The 25,640-nt window shown below is 39.3% G+C and overlaps 1 protein-coding gene, 1 long non-coding RNA gene and 1 pseudogene across 2 annotated transcripts in view; 2 read left to right on the forward strand and 1 right to left on the reverse strand.

Moving 5' to 3' along the window:
- The window catches only part of LOC149050919 (uncharacterized), a 218,824-nt gene that overhangs the window by 34,050 nt on the left and 159,134 nt on the right, over positions 1-25,640 (forward strand). The gene's annotated exons all lie outside the window — the stretch shown is intronic.
- On the reverse strand, positions 3,517-5,851 carry LOC149050923 (uncharacterized; annotated as a pseudogene).
- LOC149050924 (uncharacterized) lies at positions 18,128-20,706 on the forward strand. Its single transcript, XR_016184150.1, has 3 exons — positions 18,128-19,825; positions 19,972-20,029; positions 20,496-20,706. It is a non-coding gene; the product is annotated as an uncharacterized LOC149050924 (long non-coding RNA).

Below are 25,640 nucleotides of genomic sequence, written 5' to 3' on the forward strand. Positions count from 1 at the left end.
GAGTCCAAGAAGCTTATCGCTCAGGGCCCTGTTTTGTGTTATTTCAGTCCTCAGTTACCTATACTACTTCAAGTGGATGTGTCTAGTGTTGGCGTTGGTGGAGGGTTCTGGAAAAATGTGAACTCGTCGCAATAGGAAAAAGACTGTCTGATGAAAAGTGGAAGTGGTGCAAGCTGATATTTCAAGTCACTCTACTATATTTTGTACTGCTTAGGTCGGGTACAAAACATGATTATATACTCCGAAAAGAAAATGGGCGGAAGAAAAACTTTCCCAGGCAAAAGACAACAGAGAAATGTGTCCTTGTATTGAAGAAAATTTTTCAAAGCTCATTCCAAGTAAATGTTACATGAGTGTAGATGCGCGATGGAAACATGCAACAAAGTGGTTTCGGAGAAGTTTTCGTTTGTTTCCGCTGACGTCATCAAGAGATTACGTCACCTGAAACACATGTTGCTTTCAACTGAATACTGGCGGAAACATGTAGAAAAGTGATCCGGTTACGCTGTTTCGGCAGCGACGGAAACAGCAGTAAACGTCATGATCCTCTCTATGCAAGCACATGTTAGCTGTTACGATTCCGCAATAGAAACAAAGGTTTCCACAACTAAGAATTAAGAAACCCAACAAAGTCCAGTAACTTGCTGATACTCGTTAAGTATTTACGGATAAATGTAAATCCAATCGTCTCAGTAAACACATTTAATAAGTTGTAGTTGAGTGACTTCGTGTAATTTACACGCATTTTACACTCACACTTGCAAATGTGTGTAGTGACACGCAGTTTGCGTGTTGCGCGCGTGCAGCCTTTTAACTGCATGCATTTTTTACTGCATGCATTTTAAACTAATTATTTAGTCATGGAGCTTGTAAAGCACGCTAAACGTGTAAACTTGCGATCGCATTCTACTCGAATATGTAATTACAAGAAGAGTATAAGCCAGAGTTAGTAGAGGGGACTACTAACTCTATTTAAACCGAGCTGTTTTTTTTTTTTTAAGGATAAAATTAAATCGGTCTCCCCAGAGAAAAAAAATCAAACCAGTTAAAGGGCTTATTCAGAGACAAGGTAGAATAAGCTGCAAAGTTCTCACACAAATGCAAGATGGCTACACTTATCGGCTTTCCATAAAAGTTCTAAAGGATACGTATCGTTGCCATACAGTACGTTAAAGACATCTCTGATCTCTCACTTTTTTGCTTTATTAGCTTCCAAAATAACCTGGCGACTTTGGCGGGTAAAACGAAAACTGAGAACGCAGATCACAGTTCCATAGGGCAATTTTACCAACATGGGCTTTGTTTTTACTTTAGCGTTTTTTCAATGTTCACGCAATCAATCAAATCCTACTCAAGCTGTTAGCTTACATTCTTTGGTGTATCCGGATCGTTTTCAAATTCATCGGAATCTGAATTCTGATCTTTACCCTCGGAAATAATCAGGCTCTAGGTTCTGGATGCAATCCAAATCCCAACAAGAAAAATAAAGCGATATCTAGGTCAGCATTTAGGCTGCAGAACTGGCGTGATTTTTTGGGTTTTCAAGCGAATGGAGGCAAGCGCGAGTCGGGCGCGAAGTGCAAGTTTTTCCTTTTGTCACTTGCGTGGAAATATCTAAAGCAAAATTTAATATCCTTTCAAGTTAAAGTAGATCGATATAAAAGTGAGCTTCCTGACTTACAGGTACCGTAGCTTCACCAATGGAGTAAATAAATCACCACGCAACTTCTTAATCTTGTTTCCCCTTAGCAACCTACAAAATAAGTGTTTTCTTGAGAAACTGGTTTCTCAAAATTTGATAAATAATTACATCTTAAACAAAAAATACGGCAACCTTAACCTTATTCCGGAAATCAATTAGCCTCAAGACTGACGACAACCGATGTGAGTATAATTTTACTCATATTTGGTGATTGACAAAATTATGTGCAAGTGGTGTTTGAACACAAATAAAGACATACACATTCTTTAAGTATCAAACGTGAACTTATGCTTTGATGTTTTTATAATTCGGCCAACTCAGTATTGCTATTGTAGACTCCAGGTGGTATCTTCTCCAGCTGGTTGTCTTCCAAATCCCATATAATAAAAATGTAGCAAAATACCATTGAGGTTTAGCGTAAAATAATTCTTATAGCGTCTCCGACGAGAAACTAAACCGCTTATATATTTGACTGCGAGTTAGAAGAGATTGTAAAAACCTAGGTGATTTTTTAAATGCTCATTGTTTAGGCTACCTCAAAACAATTTTAAAACTAAGTTGATGATAATTCTAACATCACACGTTTAAACTCTTGCTGCAGTAATGCAACTCCATTCCTTTGCTCGATACATCAGCTGTTCAATATTAAGTTCGTTTGGTTTTATGGTCGTGTGAAAATGTTTTCTTTCTCTTTCCTTTTTTAAATTTTATGTTTTTTTGTTTAATTTTTATTTTTCTATAGTTAATAATTTGTGTCGAGGTTGTGAATTAAGTAGAGACCCCTGAAGTAGTGTGTGTGATGTTCGATTGTTTTTACTCTTGCTGTGATTATTGGTTGGTTGTCGCTTTTCCCTCAGGAGAAGCGAGGGGATTTTATTTTCCCGCCTTATATGGTTGATGTCTTTCTGTGCTGAAAATGTCTACCTGGGTGTTTCATTCAAACTTCGGGAGATATTTGGACTCTTTGTGCAAGTACATTTACAGAATTATGGTCTGGCATTCTTAATTTCGAGTACTGAAATAGAATGTAGCATAAATTCATTGAGGTTGGGTATTTAAGCAATCAAAAAAATTATTTTTAAGTGTATCGTTGAGCGACTAAAACGTTTATTTTCCTACGAATTAGAGATCGGTCAAGGTTATCCAAAACTAGGCACATTTTTAAAAGTTTACCATTCAGGCTTCCGCGACTTAATTTTGAAATTTATTAAAGATTAGATGACTACAACATGTTAAGTACTCAACGACGCCAAATAGAAAAAATAGAGTGATAATTTAGGTGATCATTCAACGTCTTGGTTTGGTTTGGTTTGCAGTATCCACTAGAATCGAGCTCAAGTGCTTTGTGTTTGTTTTAATCAGTTTTTTCATCAGATTTAGACTATCCGCAAAGTAGACATTCATGTCAGTAATGCCATCTTTGAAGTTTTTAATCACTTTTTCTTAAGAGAGTAGGGACATCGAACGTTGCCGAATTATGACCAATTAAAACAGTTATTTAATTTGATGTCGCTCAGAAGACAGAAGACTTGACTTTAGTTATAAGAGTCAGGAAGTCACCAAGTGCTTCCTCTATGGTTATACTTTCGACAGGAATGTTTCCTTGGCACAATGTCCTTACTCCTTTTATTGTCTTTATGGTCATACCATGGACAAGGTAGGCACTGTAACTTATGTTGCTTTTGGGGGAATGTAAGTGGAGAATTCATTTTTCCCATTTTCACTTACAGCAGACAGTTTGCACATCTCAGCTAGCTTCACTGTGCAAGTCGTTATGTGTCAAAGATAACGAATTGATATTGTTGGATCCAAATTTAGACCTGCTGAAGACTGATAGGTGATCCCTTCACTGACTTCCCTCCTGAGTGTTTGTGAGGTTTTTTGTTAAGATAACTGGTTACACCTTCTCTTGAATTTCTTCTTTCCTTTTTGTTGTTTGTCATAAAAACCATCTTGTCCATTGCTTTAGCATGTCTTTCGTATAGAGAACTAAGCTCAATATTAAGAATCTCTAATGTTTTTCCAATGTGGTTGTATCCAATATTGGTTTGTGCCACCCCACATGCTACTCAAAAATAATTACTTTCACTGCCTCCATAAAAACGAGTTTTGGAGTTCTTAGAACCAATGGTGCTATTAAGACTTTCATTTCTCTGGGAATTAGCACATGGGGTCAGTTTGTTCACGACAATGTCAGTAGAATACTCGTCCAGAATGTCACTTAAGGCTTTTTTTAGGGAATCTCCAAAGAGATCTTTGCCATTCGGCAAGTCTGTATGTTTGTAGGCAACAGGAATTTAATTGAAACCACACCATGAAACATTAAAACAAGTATGCTCCCCAAAGACATGGGGAATAATGTTTTTGAGACCTTGCTTTAAAGATTCAGGATCTCCCACATTTAGCTGACACAAAAACTAAAGCACTCGGTGATGTAATTTATAACCTTTGGACTGAGAATTGAGCAATTCGATCCTTTGCAGCAGTCTCTAAGATTGTACAGTCTGGTATTGAGGGATTTCTTGGCATGACCAAGATCGGACCATTTCTCAACACCATAAGGGACTTTGTTTTTTATGTCTGTAAGGGTTGTTGAGTCATCATCCCCTACATAAATTGAAAATTAGACTCCAGACAGAGGAGCTTTTCTCCACAGTTCACAAGCAACATCTCTTTCCATTGATTTTGATGACCATAGTGATTATTTCAACAATCATGCTTTTTTTCTTTCCCAGTTAATTTGTTATGGCTACTTACTCGACACACCTTGCATCTTGTGGAATAACTCACAACTTTTCCAGTAGCGAGACCCATGGTGGCCCCATGACCAGTTGCAGAGTTGTGTCCCCTTCCCCTTTTTTCCTAACCCATATCATAGGAGACAGCTACTCCAGGGAGATGGTCTGCAGATAGACCAGAAGATTTCTCAGCAATTTTTTTCTAAATTTAATTTAAATTTACAGCTATCTGTAGCAACCTTCTCTAGAGCATTTCCAACTTCTCTTTCTCTTCTTTTAAACAGGTTAAGATTCTTTGTTGGTACATTCTAGAGAGTAAATTATTTAGGTGGGTATTCCCCATGCCAGCATGGAGGGATCCCAATACTGCACTTGTGTTGATATCGTTAACAAGAGGACCATAGCTTCCAGCTCTATGTTCAGCAGAGGATTTTACTTCATTTACGTGACTACAGAAGCTGCATTTAATGTTGAAGATACTACTGAGACCACTTTGATTTTCTTCCATAATGTTTGTAAGGGATAATGGACCTGTGGGTGCAATAAATGGCCTAGTGATCAAAGTCATTTATTCATGCATAGAAGCAAATAGTTAGAGGAAAGTAAACAATTTAAGAAAGTGGAAGTTCAAGATGACAGGAGGTAAGATATTGTACTCTGAAATTTGACCAGCAAAAAAAGTCATATTTGAGCCTGTCTAAATGCCCATACTCAATAGCTAAAAAAAGTTTCCTGCACTGTGTTAAACAATACTTTTAATATTTTAAAATACTTTATTTTACCTGAAAATTATTTTACCCACCTTACACAACAATACCAGAGACAAACATTTTAATATACTCATATGAGATTTATAAAAAGATCTATTATTTTTACCGACTTATTTTGTTTTGTGTGTCTCTTTTTTTTTTCTTTTTGAGAAAAATATTTCTTAAGGCTCCTACAGGAACTTACCTCTTTTGCAGCTTGAGCAAGATTTCAACTCATTTCGAAGAACTGGAAGGTCGGTCAGTCTTGTGCCACAAATATCAACCTCATATTTAGTGTGCTGTAGTGATAAAATTTTTGCTTAGCTATTTGATTTCGGGTATTTGATTATTAAGAATCAAAGGAAGAAAAAGGCGGAAGAAATCGTAACAAATCTCAGTCAAACCAGCCGAAATGCAACAGCGATGTAACACACATAACTTACCTGTTGTGACCTCGTTTTTATTTTCCTTGGAGGTTCGCAGTCTTTCTCTTCTTCTGGCAGATTTTCTTTCACTTGAGCTCTCTCTTTTTTGGCTGTCGCCGCGAGATTTCGTATCGATTGGATTTTTCGTTTCGATGCGAAGCAACCTTTGTGTCGCCGAGAATCGTCTTCTTTATTTTCGTTTCTGTCTCCTGCATACGCAGTGGCCGTTGAATACATCAAATACACTCTGGTGGGCAAACTACTTACAAAATAAGATAAAATATGCCTAGACCGAAAAGAGCCTCGCGCCGCCATATTTGTTTTGAATTTTTCGCCTTTTAAATCTCGCGCTTCCTTCGCGCGTTTCTCTCGCGTGTGACGCATGAGAGTGACCGACTCCCCAGCGAAGAAACTGGTACCAGCCACCTTTACAGTCGCATTTTCATTAATAAGAAACCCAACAAAGTGCAGTTATATTACTGGCTGATGCTCGTCAAAAATGTTACGCATAATTTTCCTTCCAATCGTCTCAGTTAAAACATTTAATGAGTTGTCATTGCCTGATTTCGTGTAAATTACACGCATCTCACAGTCAGACTTCCAATTGCGTGTAGGAAACGAACGCAGTTTGCGTGTTGCGGACAACAAGTTGAAGTGGACAACAAGTTCATCATTGATGTTAGACGCCAGGCACTTTCTGGTGATCGTTAAGACTTTAGCCTTTGACTCGTTGATTGGGAGTTTATTTGAGTCGGCCCGGTGACATATTTCATTTGCGGAGATATTTAGGGAAAGTTTAAGTTCAGGTAAATTATTAAAGTGAGCAGATGCTGCATCATCAGCACAGAGGTCTACTTGTGAACTGACATGCAGTGGTAGATCGTTGATGAGTAGTATGAAGAATAGCGGGCCTAAAATACTTCCTTGAGGAATTCCATGTTTCATTGGCGCCTTACTTGACTCCTTTCCACTCAGGTGAACTACTCATTCCTTCCAGTCAAATATGACCGACACCATTTAAGCTTCGTATTCACGATGTAATATGCCTCCAGTTTCTTCAGTAATAGTTCATGGTCGACAACATAAAATCCTTTGCAATAGTCAATAAGCACCACTCCAGAGACCCTGTACTTGTCCAAATTAAATAGGTCATCGATTATCCTGATGAAGGCAGTTTCAGTTCTGAGGTTTTTTCGAAAACCGGACTGCCTTGAAAAAATCAAGTTATTATCGCAGAAAAAAGTGCATAACGTATTGTGCACATGGTGCTCAATGACTCCCGACAAAACCGGTAACACTGAAATTGGACGATAGTTACACGGATCACATTCAGGCTTGTAATGAAATCTACAAGCTGTTTGGAATGCAAATTACTAAGGCGATGTTTACCATAGCCCAGTTTCTCTCTGAAGTCGATGTTGATATCGGAAACAATCAAAGTTTCTTTATTTAATAAATGAACCCTTTCGACATGTTCGATGCTTGCTTCAATGCTCATGTCGTCAGCTTTGTTAGTAGAAGGTGGTCAATAAATAAATGCTTGCAACTTTGCACAATATAGCAAGGAGACCGCGCCAATTTAATAACACGCCTCTTAAAGTTAAAGTTACTTTCGATTTGTACAAGAAGTACGTCCTAAGCTTCAAGGCTTTTTAGCTCACTGATACGCCCGGCCGATATACCCTACTCAATATCCAATGCAACTAATTCGCCAAACATGAAGGAATATCTCGACTTATTGTCCATCATTTAAAACTGTGTTTGAGTTTTTTCCTTCATTTTCGAATTCCACATTTTCTTAAAACAGCTTATAAAACACTGGCCGAACGAGCAAAGTCATCTGCTCTTGAAATCGCGCATGAACTTTTAAAGGCAGCAAGCACAAGCTCTTTAAAATAATAAGAGCAAACCTGTATGACTCAAAGCAAATGGCTTCTTCGTTGAGGGTAAACTGTGTTCTAACCGTGTTTATCTGTTCTGCTAGTCTCCGAGGCATTACGACAAGTATGACAGCCCGTATGGTGCAATAGTAGCGTCATTTTTTATTAACTGACAATCGATTTGCCAAACTTTAGGCGTTATAGATTCCTTTGACTGTCGTCACCTAACCTGTTTGTAAATGCATTATTTTGAGCAGATGAATGATTTTCTAGTCTGCGTTTTATGCCTTTTTTATTCTCTTAATAATTAGCAATGTTTATATGCTAGGATTAGCCAAAATCAAAATAGCTTAGAACGCATTTTTGTTAAACAATGGTTAAACTCTGTTTCATTAACCGACCTATACTTTTTTTCTATTTGAAATGATGGACTGATTGTGCCATCTCAGTATTTTCAAAACAAGCTAGTTTTCTTAAGTCTGTGAATAAGAGTCCTCCTCTTTCCTCAACATTTCGTATTAATGCGAGCGGCTATCTGATTCCACTGCTCACTAAAACATGGCGAGTCAAACTTTCTTTGTAAAACGGACACAAGAAAGCCTAATTTTCCGCTATCCAAATGCTGGAAACCTTTAGTTCCTGACGTGCGGCACCTCGCCATCTGGTCGTCCGGGAAGAGAACATCAAAAGAAGTTTTATAGTTAACTAATTTAGTCATGGAGCTAGTAGAGCACGCTAAACGAGTCAATTTGCGATCGTGTTCTACTCTCTTACCATAAATGTATAAACCAGAGTTAGGAGAAGTGATTACTAACTCTGTTTAAGCCAAGTTTTTTTCTTTTAAGGATAGAATTATTTTACACCGCAATTCAATGGTTTTTGCGCAAAAAGCCAAAAGATGGGTCTCCACAGAGAAAACGCACGTCACATTACTAACGACTAAAACGAATGCATAAGTGTGAGAGACAAGGTAGCTTAAGGTGCAAAGTTCTTACTCGAGATGGCTACCTCAATCTGCTTTTCATTATTAAAAGTTATAAAGGATACATAATTATAATTCTTATACAGTACGTTGCAGAAATCTCTGACCTCTTTCTATTCAGCTTCATTAGTTTTCCAAAATGACCTGGCGACTTTGGCGAAAAACTGTAATTAATTTCTTCAACTTTTGATATTAAATTTTACTCAGGGCGTTGGCTTGCATTACTTGGTGTATCTGGCGATCGTTTTCAGAATTATTGGAATCTGAATTCTGATCTTTGCCCTCGGAGATCATCGGGCTCTAATGAGAAACATTTTCAGGGCGTACCTTACAACAATTTTTTTCAATATACCTTTTATGAGTATTCTGAATTTTTGAAGTATATCTTTCCCTTTAACTTACTAATTTACTCCAGTGTGCAAAACTGATCTGTACCGAAATAAAAATTATGTTCAGAAAAAGACAGGCAACCTCGAACACGCTGAGCTTCTGGAATGACGCCCTTGAGTGATGTAGGGTAGTGACAAATTTGACGCTCTCGTGCGTTCGATAAACCGAAAAAAAAGTACTGACTTAATGGTTACTTGACTGAACCTTGGCTGCAAGACGACTAAAGACGCTTCACAACCAAACTCTATTTCAACTCATCTCTCTTGTCAAACGCATTTGTACTATGGTCCAAGAATATAACTATAAAGGGGTTAATTTCTTATCATGAAACATTTAGAGGAGATAAATAACCGAGCCAAAGCCAGGACAAAAAGGGATACGATCATGAGAGGTTAAAAAGAGCAATACCCGGAATCTGATTTTGACAAATTCCCCCACTTGAAACAGAGTCGCAGCTTATGTAGGATGGACAGAATTATGTGAAATTAACCAAATGAAGAAATGGACATCTGCCATTTTTTTTCCATGCAATACCTTCCACTCAGCTGACTCGGAAGAGTAACTTGATAGCAACTTTTCAATTCTCGAACTTCTCGACATATCGATTATCATAAAAATAAAAGGAATGCAGGAAACTGCCGACATATTTTGAGAGAGTGATCTGTTGTGACTGACATTGTGCAATTTCATATTTCTGTTTACCAGCTTTGTTCACCGCGAAAAGAAAATAATAAAACAGATTTTACTTCTATCGAATTCAACATCTAACAATCTCGTTTCATGGTCTGGCGAAAATGGCATATTTCACGCCTACTGCACATGCCGGTGCAAAACGCGGTTTCGCTTAGTTGGTCAAAGAACGCGATATGCTTCACGTGATCCGCCTTTGAAATGAGTCGTTTTGCTTCATGACTTTATGAACGAGGCATATTTTACGTAAACTGCATCCAATTTTTCTGCCTTAAGCGCCGTTTTGTCTAAATGGCTGGAAGAACGCAATATAAATCAAGCCTTCCGAGCTGGAAATGGGCTGCTTTGCTTTAGGGCTTTAAGAATGAGGCATATTTCCCCTATACTGTACTTCATATTTCTGTGTAAAGCGTATTTTTGTTTGAATAATTGAAAAACGAGGCATCTTTTAAGTCATTCGCATTTGATATGGATTGTTCCGCTCCATGGCTTTAAAAAAGAGAGGCATATTTAGGAATAGCCCACACTTGCTGCATTTGTCTACCTAAAGCGCCTTAAGTCGCTGTAAGTCATTCGCGCTTGAAACGAGCTGTTTAGCTTCATGGCTTAAAGAACGGGCCATATTTCATGCATACTGTATTTTTTAACATAAAGCGCTGTTTTGCTTAAAGCCTTGAAAAACAAGGTATACATTCAAGTCATCCGCGCTTGAAAAAAGCTTTTTCGCTTTATGGCTTTAAGAACGAGGCGTATTTCGTTTATACTACACCTGTCTGAGGTTAGGTTAACCACCAGACCAGTAATTTCGATGGACATGGATAGACTCCGTTGTATTCCCATAGACCCCATCGGATTCCATTCGACAAATAGGTATCGGAGGATACAATCGGACAACATTTCTGCTCTCTCTGATTTTCATCTGACTTCCCGTACTTTGACTTCGCGTCAAACGTATCTTACTTCCTTTGGACGGTGTTACGAATAGAATTTTGCCAATTCCATCGGAAAACTATGTTTCCTATTGGTGTGTATTGGAAATGTACGGCAAAAAGTTAATATCTACCTTTTTTTTTCCTTTTTCTTTTCTTTTTTTTGTAACCACTTAGGTCAAAGAAAAACAACACAGAAAATTAGGTAAAGGGAACGAGATAAGGAACAATCGAGATATGATCTCTGGTGAAGTTTAGAAACGTGATCTAAAGATAAAAGATAAATCATGTGCTTCTCGAGAATATTTAAAGTAAAGGCAGTGACAACTTTGGACATGCTATTCTTGATGTTACTAACCTGGACTGGGTAAAAACATGTTCTGAAAAAATTGAATTTAGATCTCCACAGTTTAGCGTGTGTTGTATTATGGGTGGGATGGAATGAACATTTGCTGCTTACAAAATATAATAATAAGTGTTGTGCAAAACACAATTATTATAGTTTGAAATAAAATAGTATCGATAGTATCTAAAAATGAACCTGCAATTGTTTTACTCACAGGTAAGTCAACTCGGTGTTGTTAGTGAAGACTCCAGGCGGTAGATTTTCTATTTGGTTGCCATACAACGCACTGCAAAGATTAGGCATATTAAAAAAGCGTGATTAAATACTTACAGCAGATTAAAGAACTGAATAGAATTCAAATCCTAATAAGAAGAATACAAGGATCATTTAAATGAATATTTAATGTTTTTTTGCTGTTTTTGTCCTTGTTGTCCTTATTGTTGTTGCTTTTCTCTCTACAGAGGCGAGGGGATCAAATTATTATTTTTTCCGTCCGTCATTATCCACTTTGGGTTGTTTAGACGTTTCTTCAATGTTCTTTTAAATGCAAGTGCCTCTATTTTCCGATTACTTGATATTGTTAAGAACACTATGTTTCCAATGGTATTTGTCTTTATCTCGAAGTTGCGTTGTTAAATGATGTAGCATTGCGATCGTTTTGTGTATTACGCCACCTGCTATGCCAATAGCTTAGAGTTCTAGAAACTGTGTGATATTCATTATTCATGTAGGAACATGTGTTTTAGTAGAATCCTGGAACAGTTAAAGTAAAGCTAATAGGTTTGCAAGTTGAATAATTCAGCAAACAAATTATTAGACAACTTCTTGATATCATTTATGCTTAACGATCTGTGGATGTGTATGAAAATTTGGTCAAAGATTAGACAGGATAACATACGTGATCGAATAGTTACAAGAGGCTGAGGTAACTAATGCGACCCAAATCCCAATAAGAAGCAAAAAAGATACTTTAGGTGAGCATTTAGCCCGCAGCACACACGCAAACAAATTAATTTTGTGCGTTCTGAATTTGAGATTTAGAAAACAGACATCAAGAAAAATTTGGTAACGTGCCTGGCAACGAATTTTAGAAAGCACATCAAAACTTTCATCGAAGCATTAATAATTGTGATTGGGGAAGCGCCTCACAATTTTTTTTTCTTCAAAAACTTCATTCCAAAATCAGTATATTCAGATTTCAAGTCAACTCATCCAATCGGAAGAAACCATTAGGGAAAGCGGAAGAGGTGCAAGTTAATCTTCAAAGTCCCGACACTCGCATTTCTCATTCATAAAAAACCCAACAAAGTGCATTTACTAGCTCATGCTATTCAATAATCTTACAAATAAATGTGAATCCAATTGTCTCAGTACACACATTTAATGAGTTGTAGTTGAATGATTTGTGTAATTTACACGCATCTCCCACTCACACTTGCAAGTGCGCGTACTCACACGCAGTTTTCTTGTTGCGCGCGTGCAGCCTTTTAACTGCACCCATTTTTTACCAATTATTAAGTCATGGAGCTAGTGAAGCACGCTTAACGTGTCAATTTGCGATCGCGTTCTACTCGAACATGGGATTACAAGAAGAGTATAAACCACAGTTAGAAGAGGACACTACTAACTCTGTTTAAACCAAGCTCTTCTTTTTTTTTTTTTTTTTTTTTTCAAGGGATGAAATTATTTTACACCGCAATTCAACGGTTTTTGCGCTAAAAGCTCAAACTTATGTTTTGATTTTTTTATAATTCGGCCGACTCAATATTGCTACTGTAGACTCCAGGTGGTAGCATCTCTGGATGGTTGTCTCCCAAATCCCATATCATAAAAATGTAGTAAAACATTATTGAGGTTGAGCGTAAAATACTTCTTTTAATGTGTCCGACGGGCAACTAAAACGCTTATTTGACTACAAGTTAGGGAAGGTTATAAAGAACTAGGTGAATATTAAAATTCTCACCGTTTAGGCTACCTTAAAATCAATTTTGTAGCAAAATTCATTGCCTAACGAGAGAATTCCGCGTTAAAAACGATATCGCGAAGCGATGAGTGCGATAACGGTTTTCAAGTGCAATTTAACGCCGAATTCACGAGTCAGGAAATGGATTTTCCTTGAATTGCATAATAGAATAAAAATAATAAAAAAAGAAAACAGTAATAATATTATTTGTTTTCATCCTGAGCGCGTGCCCTAGAAAGCCATTTCAAAGTCAACTGTCAGAACTGTCATTGCGTTAGCGAATAGGAAGCAAGGTCAGTCGTACACGTTTGAATCTTCGACAACTTTATTTGTACCTTGTGCTTGTTTTTACATTTGTTTTCAAACTTTTTAAACAAGCTTCACACTATCTTAAATGTGATAGTGATATTTCACTGAATTTACAAGCCGTTTATCTTTAACATCTTTTTTTCAAATTTCCAAATCCTTTGCTCGAGAAGGAAACAAGTTGCACCTTCTACGTCTTTGGTGGCAAAACTGAAAGAAATGAGGTTAAACATGGATATGTAATAGCACAAGAGGAAGCCGAGAAAGATCATAATGAGAATCTTCACAATTTTATGCTGCGAATGCAACAAGTGTTACTCAAGCTGAACCCGGCAGAGAAGAGGTTTAAAACCCCAAAAGTGATTTTTTACGGGATTCCAGCTCAACCCTTACGGGGTCAGCCCAGTCCCAACAATGATAGAAGCAATTCTAAGTATGCCGAATTCTGAATTCCCTTGTAAGGTTTTGTCTAAATTTGAGTGATGTGGTCAAGGCTTTAAGAGAATTAACCAACAAAGACGTCCCCATCCAACGGACTGACTCACATGACAAAGCTTTTGTTGAGTCTAAGAAGCTCATTGCTCAGGGCCCTGTTATGTAACATTTTAATCCTCAGTTGCCTATAACACTTCAAGGAGAGGGGTGAATAGGCCAACAGATGGGCGGATTCTGAAAATTATTTTGCCCGGATATAGGATTCAGAGCGAAATTTTAACGGATTTGCTGATCCTAAAATAGCAGCGGTTCGCGGTTTCATCGATTTTTTGGGTCTGGATTTTTTTATTTTACTCGTGAGGAAGTTAGGATCGTGGATCTGAACGATCGTCAGAAATACGTTGTTTTTGGGTATGACTATATATTTTTTTGGTCACAGACGAGACTTTCTGCATGTTACGCATCAGTGAAATAATTACGCACTGTGGCCAGCAAGAGGAAAGAGGAAGAATATGTATTACTTGGACACGACAAACACCAAGTAAACTTCTTGGACAAGGCTATCGAAGCGCACATTCAGGCGTTAGTTGACCGAGAGCTTGTAGTATGTATTATCTTGTTCCAAGAGAATACATAACGCACAGCTCAAGTATGAAGGGTATTGGGTTATATGCGATCAATGTCCAACGCATCATTGGCTATGGGGACGATTGGAATTCTGTTGTCAGCCTTTGTGTGAACAACAACAAGTTGTTTGTTTCACACAATCAAGGCATAACTCTATTAGAACTCGCTTCCTGTAAAAGCCAAGTCGATTACAAATCACAAAACGCATGATGTAACGTTGCGCCAGTTCAGAGAGGAATCCTTTTAACAGATCAAGAAGAAGTAAGTGTCTTCAAAATTTTCCCCGCTTTCTTTTGATGCCACTAACCTACGCTGCATGACCCTCGACGTTGAACGCCTGCGCTCTACCAGCCACATCAAATATCCGCTACTATCAAAAACGGAATACAGCAGAGACCTTCGAAATACAATAAAAGAGAGTGCTCAACGGCTCTCGTCTTCGACAGTGTATTATTACAAGGTGAAAAGAGCTCCTGGTACCCCGACACAGAACATGAAATTCATTTAGCTACACTTCCCTTTATTCCATGGCTTCCAGTAGCAAAACTCTAAGAAAAGGCAGCAGAAGAAATGCGTAATTACACCTCAACGTATGGAGCTGCCGTTCGGCAAAGAACAAACCGTTAGGAAACAACCATGGCTAGACATGGAATGACGCCGGAAATGTTTTATCAGGGAAAGCTTCATATATCTGAAGACAGGGTCGACTTGGCCTTGTTTGAAGGTTCGGATTCTTCTGTGGTAAACGAGAATGAAGAGGAAGTTGAAACAGCTGAGAGTGACCCCGAGAATGGGGAGGAGGTCCCAGAGTACGACTCAAGTACAAACAAGGACGAGGAACCAGAAGATGGAGATTCAAGCATTCTTGAACTTAACAGACGGTCCACTTTCCTATTAGGAGTCATTACACTCCTTGGACGACAAGTCAGGATCTACAACAGATTTCTAGTGTAAAGTTGGATCTTTTAGTTAGCAGTTAAAGATCCTATAAAAAGTGTCATAACGTTTTTTGAAAATTGTTTCGCTAACACACGAGCTCAAGGTACGCTTTTCACCTCTCCACGTGACAAGTAGTAAACGGATTCGGATTTTAAAAAAAAAAAAAAGGAAAAAGCGACAATCTCTCTCTTTTTAGTGAGTTGCAATGTTTGCCCCGTGGCGATCCCAGACATCTGCAGGCTGGAAATTTTGCCATAGTAACACTCCATCCCGGTTACCGGGATGAATTCTTCGCAATAGTGCATGCGTTAAATGGTCGATGACATAGCAGCGCAGTTTCATCACACAACGAATAATTTCGTTTCCGCAACAAGGCGGTCCGAATGGCATCGTTTTCTTTGCCTGATAAATTTTCCACATCATTAGCAACCCGTTTAACTGCAGTGATACAGCTAAAAGGGTTACCAAAGCAATGATAGGCGCAAAAGTAATAACTCGGTTGCGTTTCGCCATCTTTGTTTTGTTTTTCTAATTTCGCGCCAAAACTCGTCCTCAGGATCTTCGGCCTTTTCTCATCTCAGAAACCGGGCTGAATTTTCTTATGTGAACACAAGGCGAAATTTGTCCCCGTAAGCCAGCCAGCCCGGTAAACCGGGCTCACATGAAGAGGCCCTTAGTCTCGAGTACTGGACATTGAAAATGTGCCAATTAGCTGTAAGTGGTGCATACCAATGAAACGGGAAGCCCGGCGACTCACAACATGCGATTTCTTTTTAATGATTGTGATCGGGGGAGTACTCCACAATTTTGGGGTGTTTAGCATTGAAATATCCATTCCATAATCATCAAAACTTTAAGTGATCTCCTGGCAATCGGAAGAAACCATTTGAAGGAAGGCGGACACAGTGCAAGTAGATCTTCCAAGTCTTGGCTATCGCAGTTTTGATTAATAAGAAACCCAACAAAGTCCAGTAACTAGCCGATGCTCGTTAAGTATTTACGAATCAATGTAAATCCACTAGTCTCAGTAAACACATTTAATGAGTTGTAATTGACTGATCTCGTGTAATTTACACGTATTTCACACTCACACTTGCAAGTGCGTATAGTGACACGCAGTTTGCGTGTTGCGCCAGTGCAGCCTCATAACTGCATCCATTTTAAACTTATTTTCTTGTCATGGAGCTCGTAAATCACGCTAAACGTGTAAATTTGCGATCGCGCTCTATTTGAATATGGAATAACCAGAAAAGTGTAAACCAGAGTTAGTTAATTTCTACAACTTCTGAAATAAAATCCTACTCAAGGTGCTGGCTTACATTGTTTGGTGTATCGGTCGTCGCAATCTGAACTCTGATCTTTACCCTCGGAAATCATCAGGCTCTAGGTTCTGGATGCAATCCAAATCCCGATAACAAGAATAAAGCGATATTCAGGTGACCATTTAGCCTGCAGAACCGGCGTGAAGTGCACGTCATTCCTTTTGTCACTTGCGTGGGAAAATCTAAAGCAAAAGCTAATATCCTCTCAAGTTAAAGTGGATCGATATAAAAGTGAGCTTCCTGACTTACAGAATCTGTAGCTTCACTAATGGAGTGAATAAATCACCACGCAACTTCTTAATCTTGTTTCCCCTTAGCGACCTACAAAATAAGTGTTTTCTTGAGAAACTGGTCCATTATTGATTTAATATAATATACAGTTAGATATAGCTCTTTGGCATACAAAGCTTTGCTTTCATGTCCAAATTGAGCACTCTAATAGGATGAGTCATTGCTGCTAGCATTATGCATGCTCACTAGTTTATCTAGTTTGAGCACTCTGGCATGGCTTAGATGATACCACACGTGTGAGATCACTTGGGGTGGCTATATAGCCTTACCTCCATCCTAGCATCAGCACTGCACTGATGAGGCCCAGAAGGCCGAAACAGTACTGTCTGCAGTTATATATATATCTATATATTAGTTATATATATATATATATATATATATATAGAAATCAGTGATGAGACTTTGCACAATCTACGATCTCCACGTAATAATCTAACCAAACGTGAGAGAGCAGCTTTGTTTAGACTAAGCAACAACACGGACATAATCATTAAGCGCGCAGATAAAGGCGGAGCTACGGTCATCATGAATGCAAAGGACTATGTAAAGGAGGCTAAACGCCAACTAGACAATGAAGAATATTACAAGAGAGTAGGAAGAGATCTCACTCTTGAACACGAACAGCTCATAAACCAGTGCTTAGATACACTTATGGACGACGGAGAATTAGAAGAAGAAGTAGCTAAACTCTTAAGACCAGCACAATCAAGGACTCCTATATTCTATATGCTCTCCAAAATACACAAAGTTAACAATCCAGGTAGACCAGTAGTATCCTCCGTGAACAGCCACACGGAGAAGCTATCAGCTTATGTGGACGAATTTTTGAGACCTATAGCAGAAAAGCTACCGTCATACATACAAGATACCACACACTTCATTAAGCGAATACGGAGTTTGGGCAAGTTACCCGAAAAGTGTTACTTAGCAACTCTGGACGTATCAAGCCTATATACGAATATAGATACAGACGAAGGACTCACTATTGTGGAGGAAGAGCTAGGCAAAACGAACCAGAACAAGCCATCACCGATGACATTATCGTGTCTCCTCGAGAAGGTTCTTAAGCTTAACAACTTTACCTTTGGCAATGAACACTACATCCAAATCAAAGGAACAGCCATGGGAACCAGAGTCGCTCCCAACTTTGCAAACGTATACATGGGTAGACTTGAAGAAAGATTCGTGTACCAAACAGAGTGGATGGACCATATCATACTCTGGGTACGCTTTATAGATGATATATTCCTTATCTGGAAAAGTGATAAAGACTCTTTGATTAATTTCATAAATTACCTTAACAGTGTAGCACCCTAAATCAAGTTTACACACGAAATCTCTGCACATTCAGTGAATTTCCTTGATACGACCGTTCTAAAGGACGATCAAGGCAACATCAGTGCAGATGTTTATCAGAAACCAACTGATACTCATCCATACCTCCATTGGACATCAGCACATCCACCTCATCTGAAACGGAGCATCCCATACAGTCAAGCCTTGAGGTTGAGGCGAATATGCTCTTCAACAGACACATCGAAGAAACGAATCCTGGAATATTCGGATTTCTTTGTAGCGTGTGGTTATGCACAACGCAAAGTTCTCCACGAAATGCAGAAAGTGCTAACATTGACTCAAGAGGAATGTTTACAGACCAAAGAACGTGAACCAACAGATCGAATTCCTCTGGTTACTACATTCAACCCCCATACCACATTTATTGCAGAAATTGCTAAACGAAATTGGAACTTTCTCAAATCAAAAGAAAGATTATCATTCATCTTCAACAAGCCACCTTTAGTAGCCTACCGACGACCGAAAAGTCTACGAGACAGACTTGTTCGTTCAAGATTTGTAAATGAAACACCTCAGAATTTGATACCAAAGGGATGTAGAGCATGTGAAAGAACGAAGTGTAGTTGGTGTAAAAAGATCAACCAGACCACAACTTTCACCAGTCCCAATAACAACAAGACCTATACCATATTTCATACAGTGGACTGCCAATCGTCATGGATCATTTACATAATCGAGTGCAACATTTGCAAACTTCAATACATTGGCAAAAGCGAAACTGCATCTAACCTACGGTTAAACAATCACAGAAACCATATTAAAAAGGGAGTGAGTAGCTGCGAACTCACGGAACACTTTTTACATAACAAACGAACTCACGACTTTAACAATAATGTTACCATAACCATTATAGAGCAAATCCGAAAAGATCATTTAGAGACTGACAAAAAGAAAGAAGTCCTTAGAGAAAGAGAGATTTTTTGGCAAAGAACATTAAACTCCTTTCAGCCATATCGACTAAACAAAAGAACTGGATAAAGCTTTTACGAGAAAACCTTTATAAAGTTTTAGGTACATAAATTGTTTATAACATACGTTATAAAGGTTTTAAAACTGTTAACCAATTAGAAACACTAATTGTTTACGAGAGATTTTACTCAGCATTTAATTAAGCAACATGCACTGTACTACGTCACACAATTAACCAATTACGATTCTGTAACAATTGCATGTTAAGGCCCCTGAGGAAGGCAAATGCCGAAACGCGTCGGGTCTTGAATAAAGCGTTGAAAACGGAAGCACATTCTCCATTGTGCAAATTATATATATATATATATAACTAACTGCAGACAGTACTGTTTCTGCCTTCTGGGCCTCATCAGTGCAGTGCTGAAGCTATGATGGAGGTAAGGCAATATAGCTACCCCAAGTGATCTCACACATGTGGGATCACCTAAGCCATGCCAGAGTGCTCAAACTAGAAAAACTAGTGAGCATGCATAATGCAAGCAGCAATGACTCATCCTAGTAGAGTGCTCAATTTGGACATGAAAGCAAAGCTTTGTATGCCAAAAAGCTATATCTAACTGCAGACAGTACTTTTTTTTTTTTTTTTAATATAAAAGCCTGGAGACCAGGCAGTTTTATTTCGTCAATGATATCTATTTACAATTCTAATTGATTAAAGTATTCGAATTAAATTATGAGTTATTTAGGTAATTACAGGTCTCAATTAACTAATGATATTTTCTCTTACAGGCGGCACGAACAGCGCACGGGCTATAACAGCCCGGAGTAAGCGCCCACCTGTAAGAGGTAACAAAGTTCTATTTAAACGTTTTCTATTTACTATTTACAAAGAGATATTTCAGACCATGTGGGGCGCAAACAGCGCGCGGGCCTGTAGCCCGGAGTAAGCACCCCTCATGGGCGAGATTTAACAAGTTTTATTATATATAAAGGTTCAGGGGGGAGCAAGAGAGGGGAAGAAGATGGGCTTACCAGCGTCGACCGAACAAAGTACGTTTTTAAAAGACCAAAAATTCCTTAAGGTATCAGTGTCGTTACTAAGAATTCTGAGTTGGACATCTTTCTTAATTAAGTCTATAATCGCGTTGGAGCTCAAAAGAGAACCTTCGAAGGTAGCTTTATTTCTGGCAAGCCAACACCAATATATGATGGTTTCCTTGAGAAAGTTAGATAAGGATATAGCGGTGGTAGATTGGTCTAGGGAAAAAGGGTAGTAGACAGATGTAGGGGAGATAGAGAAGGGGGAGTCGAGTAGAGCACGGAAAAGGGGGGAGAAGTGGTCCCAGACTTTCACAACTCTGGGACATCCCAAGAAGCAGTGTTCAATAGTTTCCGTTTTTCCGCAGATCGCGCATTTGTCATTATTGATGTATCCCCAAGACTTAAGGAGATATCTTACGCGGATCATTCTATGGATCAATAGCCAAATTAGATCGTTCTTCTTGTTTTCAATTAGCTTTAGGCGAGACTTGCGCCACACCCAGGCCCAACGATTGATGGGGCGGTCCATAGCAGACGCCCAAAAACCGGAGCACCGGGGTGCAACGCAGACGGGGTCAAGCAACAAAAGATATAAATTCTTACCGGTGAGTAAATCAGGTAAGGCACCAGTTTTCTGATGCAAGGTACGGAAATTATCTAGACAAAGGCGGTAGTAATTGGAAGGAAGGAAGAGGGAGCAGAATTGGTGGGAAAAGAAAAACGGGGATCTAGAATAGTTAGCTTATGTCCTAAAAAATATCGAGCTAGGTAATGCCATTCGGATGTGCCAAAGTCATCTCTTAAACTGGAAAAAACAGAAAGGCGCAGGCTAGCGCACTTAGCTTTAAAATTAACGACGTTGAGGCCCCCGGATGATGGGGGCGCACAACAGCGATCGCGACTAACATTTTCCATTTTTCCTCTCCAGATAAAAGGCCAAATGATCGACTTAAAGCTATCGTGCACCCAACGGGGTGGGGGGATGACTTTAGCAACGTGCCATAAACGGCTTGCGCCTAAAGTATTTACAATTAAGGTCCTACCGATAAAAGACAGGTCTCTTTGTTTCCAAAGATTTAGAACCGAACTTAGTTTGTCTAATTTGGCCCGCCAATTGTCGTCGTCGACATTGACGAGGCCGTTTGAGAAGTAAACACCAAGCACTCTCATTTTAGTGACCCATTTGAGGCCATAGGGAGATTCAATTCTAGTTCGCCATTTTCCTAACCACATTGCTTCAGATTTGGACGTGTTCAGTTTAGCGCCAGATCCTTGTTCAAATTTTGATACGACTCGGAGAAGTGAAGAAAGAGATCTTTCGGATTTTAAGATGCAAGTAGCATCGTCAGCGTACTGGGATATTTTATATTGAAGGCCCCCTGCTCCGGGGAGCAGGAAACCTTCAATATCTTTACAATTACGGATTTGCGTTGATAATACTTCTGAAACTAGCACATAAAGGAGAGGAGATAATGGGCATCCTTGTCTCACCCCTCTTCTTAAGTGGACAGGGGGGGACAGGGAGCCATTAACAATGATTCTAGAGAAGGCTTTAGAATAAAATAGTTCGACCCACCCACAAAAGGAGGGGCCGAAACCAAATTTACGCAATACTCTCATCATGAATTCGTGGTCAACTCGGTCAAAAGCTTTTTCTTGATCTAAGGAAATGAGAATACCCGGTTCATTAGTTTTGTCAATCATGTCGAGGGCATCACGAAGTAAGGCCAAATTTGAGAAGATAGTGCGGCCGACCACGCCGCACGTTTGGTCTGAATGCACGATGGAGTTCATGACTTTTTTCAATCGTTCAGTGATGATTTTAGATGCTAACTTGTAGTCAGTGTTTAACAAGGAAATTGGGCGCCAATTTTTTGCGAGGCGTCGATCATCTTTTTTGTGGATGAGTCGTAGGAGGCCCTCGTACTGGCTATCTGCGAGGGAGCCAGCAAGAAAGGCCTCGTTCAAAACAGAAAGGAGAGATTCGCTCAAATCGTTCCAAAAACACGAATAAAATTCTGTTGGGAGACCATCAGAACCGGGTGACTTGCCGGTCTGAAGGCCTTCCAATGCAGTAAGTAATTCTTTATTAGAAAAAGGGCCTTCACATAGATTGCGCTCATAATCAGTCAGTGAAAATTCGAGGCCGTCAATTATTTCAGTTTGAATTCGCATATCAAGAGGATCTTGGGTGAATAAATTCTTGTAAAAATTGGTTAAAATTCTTTCAAGATCATTTTGAGAATTTCTGAGAACACCGTTCTCGTCAAAAAAAGATTCAAAACTATTCATGTCAGCTCGTTTTTTCTCCAGACGGAAGAAATAGCGTGTTGGTTTCTCACCTTCTTCGAACCATTGTGCTCGGGAGCGGACTTTAGCTCCTTCGGCTTCTTTCGAGATCAGAGAGGACAATTGGCTTTCCAAATCGCTAATTACACCTGGGTTATTTAAGCGATTAGAATGTAAAGCGTTTTTAGCATGGGTTAATTGCTTAGTAATTAGGATTCTTTTGGCATTTGCTGTTCTCTGTTTACGGATACAGTATGAAATACTTGTTTTGCGGATTTCAATTTTTAGAGCATCCCACCATTCGCGAAGGGAGGCGAATTCGGGGATTTTAAGCTTAAAGTTGTTAATCGATTTTGACATAATGTTTTTAAATTCTACATCTGAGAGTAAAGAGCTGTTGAACTTCCAAATTCCAGGACCGTGATTAGAAGGGTTAGTCGTTAGTTCAATTTTTACAAAGTCATGATCGGATAGGTCGTATACGCATGGAAGAATATTACATTTCGTTACTAGGGTTAAGCCTTTAGCGACGAGAAAGCGGTCAATTCTAGATGCCTGGGTATGGTCTTTATTAGACCAGGTGAAAGTTACTTTGCGCGGGTAGTTTTTGCGCCAAATGTCTGTAAGTGAGAAGTCAGCACAAAGGGATCGGAGAAGTTTTTGATCAGACAATGGGATGGCGGAACAATTTAATTTATCTAGGACATTGTCCACACAATTAAAGTCTCCCCCGATCACTAGGTCCCCTTGGGGGAGAAAGTAATTTTGCAGACAAGAGAAAAAACTTTTACGATCCGAAATAGTATTGGGAGAGTAAATGTTTACTAAATTTAGTTTAGAATTATAGTAGTCAATGAGTAAGCTCAATATTCTTCCTTCGGAATCGGTCAAAAAACGGATAATTTTGCCTGGAAAGTTTAGAGAAAAGAGGATGGCAACACCGGCAGACCTGCCAGTCCCGAAGGACCACAGACATTTGCCGCGCCAGAGTATTTCGAATTCCTCCGCTTGTTTTTTGCATGAGACATGTGTTTCTTGTAAAAGGATTATGTCACAGTTTGAATAATTTAATTCTTGAATAATTTTTCGACTTTTACTGGAGGACCCGAGTCCTCGCACATTTAGAGAAATTATTTTAAGCTTACTCATTGAATATAAATAAAAAATTAATATCTGTACCGCCTTCTCCTAGGTTTAACTCTCTCCCATCCATCATCATCAGTTTCGGAGCCAGAGTAGTCACGGCGGGAAGATCTATCGCGGACATCGCGGCCGCGATAATAATCTCGATCGCTTCTATCTCTCTCTCTTCTGTCGTCTCTCCGGTCATCTCTTCGTTCTTCTCGATCGTCCCCTCGCTCGTCTCTTCGTTCTCTTGGTCGTTCTCTTCTACCTTCGTCGCGTTGTTGTTCTCGTTGTTTCTCTTGATCTTGTTGTTTCTGTTGTTCTTGCTGTTCCTGCTTTGCTAGTAATTTCTGTTGTTCTTCTTGTTGTCGCTGTTGTTCTCTCTGTTGTTGTAGTTTTTTCTGCCTTTCTTCTCTTTCCTTGGCGCGCTGGGCTCGCTCTTGTTTCTTTTCCTTTTCAGTTTTAGGTGGCGTTGGCTCACTATCGACGTTCGCGCTGAAGAGCAGGAAGGGGCATTGAGGCATGGAATGGTTGTCCGCTAAACAAACGGAACATCTTGGCGAGTCTTTACATTCTTGAGCTCGATGCCCAGGGCATTCACAATTAAAACAACGGACTGCGGAGCAGTCTTTGGCCATGTGGTCAGTAGCTCCACAATTCCGGCAAGCTTTTGGCTGATTTGGGTACCATATTTTGATAGGTTCACCAGCTATGTTGATGTTGGCAGGGATAGTTCGATGTAGCGCCATTCGAGCCGTTCTTACTCCATTCTCGATATGTTGTGGAATTTTGTCGCGCCGAAATGAAAGGACACGACCGTAGTGGCTGAGTCGGCCAATCACGGCAGTGTCGGGTAGTTCAGCGGGGGCTTCATGGATCTTGACGAGGACCAAACGATTTTCGCAGTCGCCCAGGAACACTTTGAGACCGGCAATCACGACAAAAGGTGTTTCAAGAGCGGCTTCTTTAGCTGCACGGCTCTTAAAAGTCACGATCCAAGATCTATTGGACGCCTTTCTCTGGATTCCGGTGATAGCGTCAATATCGATTTCTGCCGCGTCAAAAGCTTCGAGAATTATTTGCGATGTGACGGTTGTATCAACGCTAAAATAAATAGAGCGATCCTTCGTGATTCTACTTTGACTAGGAGCATTCAAAAAAGGCACGGCCTGAAATTTCACACCCTTATTTTCCAGATTTTTTAGTACCTCAGGGATTTCGATTTCCACGTCTGCGCCCCAGGACTGTGAACCTTCTACCACGCTTGCGTCTACGACGTCTTCTGGATTCGCTGTCGAGTTATCTGTAGTAAACTGGCTGATATTTTCACTTTCCTGGCTGTCCATGTTGACCAATTGCTGCAAAAGCAAGGAAAATAAACTTTTCATAAGCCTTTTAACCTTACCCAAGAGGCCGAGAAGCTTTCAGTACTGTTTCGGCCTTCTGGGCCTCATCAGTGCAGTGCTGATGCTAGGATGGAGGTAAGGCTATATAGCCACCCCAAGTGATCTCACACGTGTGGTATCATCTAAGCCATGCCAGAGTGCTCAAACTAGATAAACTAGTGAGCATGCATAATGCAAGCAGCAATGACTCATCCAATGACTCAATGACTCATCCTAGTATATATATATATATATATATATATATATATATATATATATATATTTTTTTTTTTTTTTTTTTTTTAAGAGGGCACCGTAACGAATCCTGCAATCTAATTGGTTCTTTACCCGGTCAGTATTTTCCTATCTCTGCCCACGAGCCACGGTAACGCTTTCGAGTACATCCCAAGTTTTGTTCCCATTTTTCATAAATATATCTCGTTTTTCCGGCTGGGAAGTATTTTTAAGCAAACAAGTCAGTCACTATCTTAAACCGATAGATAACTTATGAATCCTCTCTTTTCTCTCTTTCAAACCACTTTGGTTGACAGAAAAATATTGGTCTCAGAATGAATTTGTATAAACAATAGTGTAATTACGTTGATTGACAAGCGGCCTAAAAACCGTCTGCAGTTAATTTTAATCGTCCACAAAAAGTACCTAGAAAGTTAAAACGTGAGGTATTTCGTTACAGTTAAACTGAATTTTCTCAAGCAATTTGTTCGTAGTGAAAGAGCGAGCGAAGTTTTAATTTAAGTTCTACAACAAATATACGCTCTCGGTGAGTCTTTCCAAGTCCGTTGAAAGTTCACTTCAGGAAC

The sequence above is a fragment of the Pocillopora damicornis genome, chromosome 2, assembly GCF_964200805.1.
Source record: "Pocillopora damicornis chromosome 2, jaPocDami1.2, whole genome shotgun sequence".
Lineage (NCBI taxonomy): Eukaryota > Metazoa > Cnidaria > Anthozoa > Scleractinia > Pocilloporidae > Pocillopora > Pocillopora damicornis.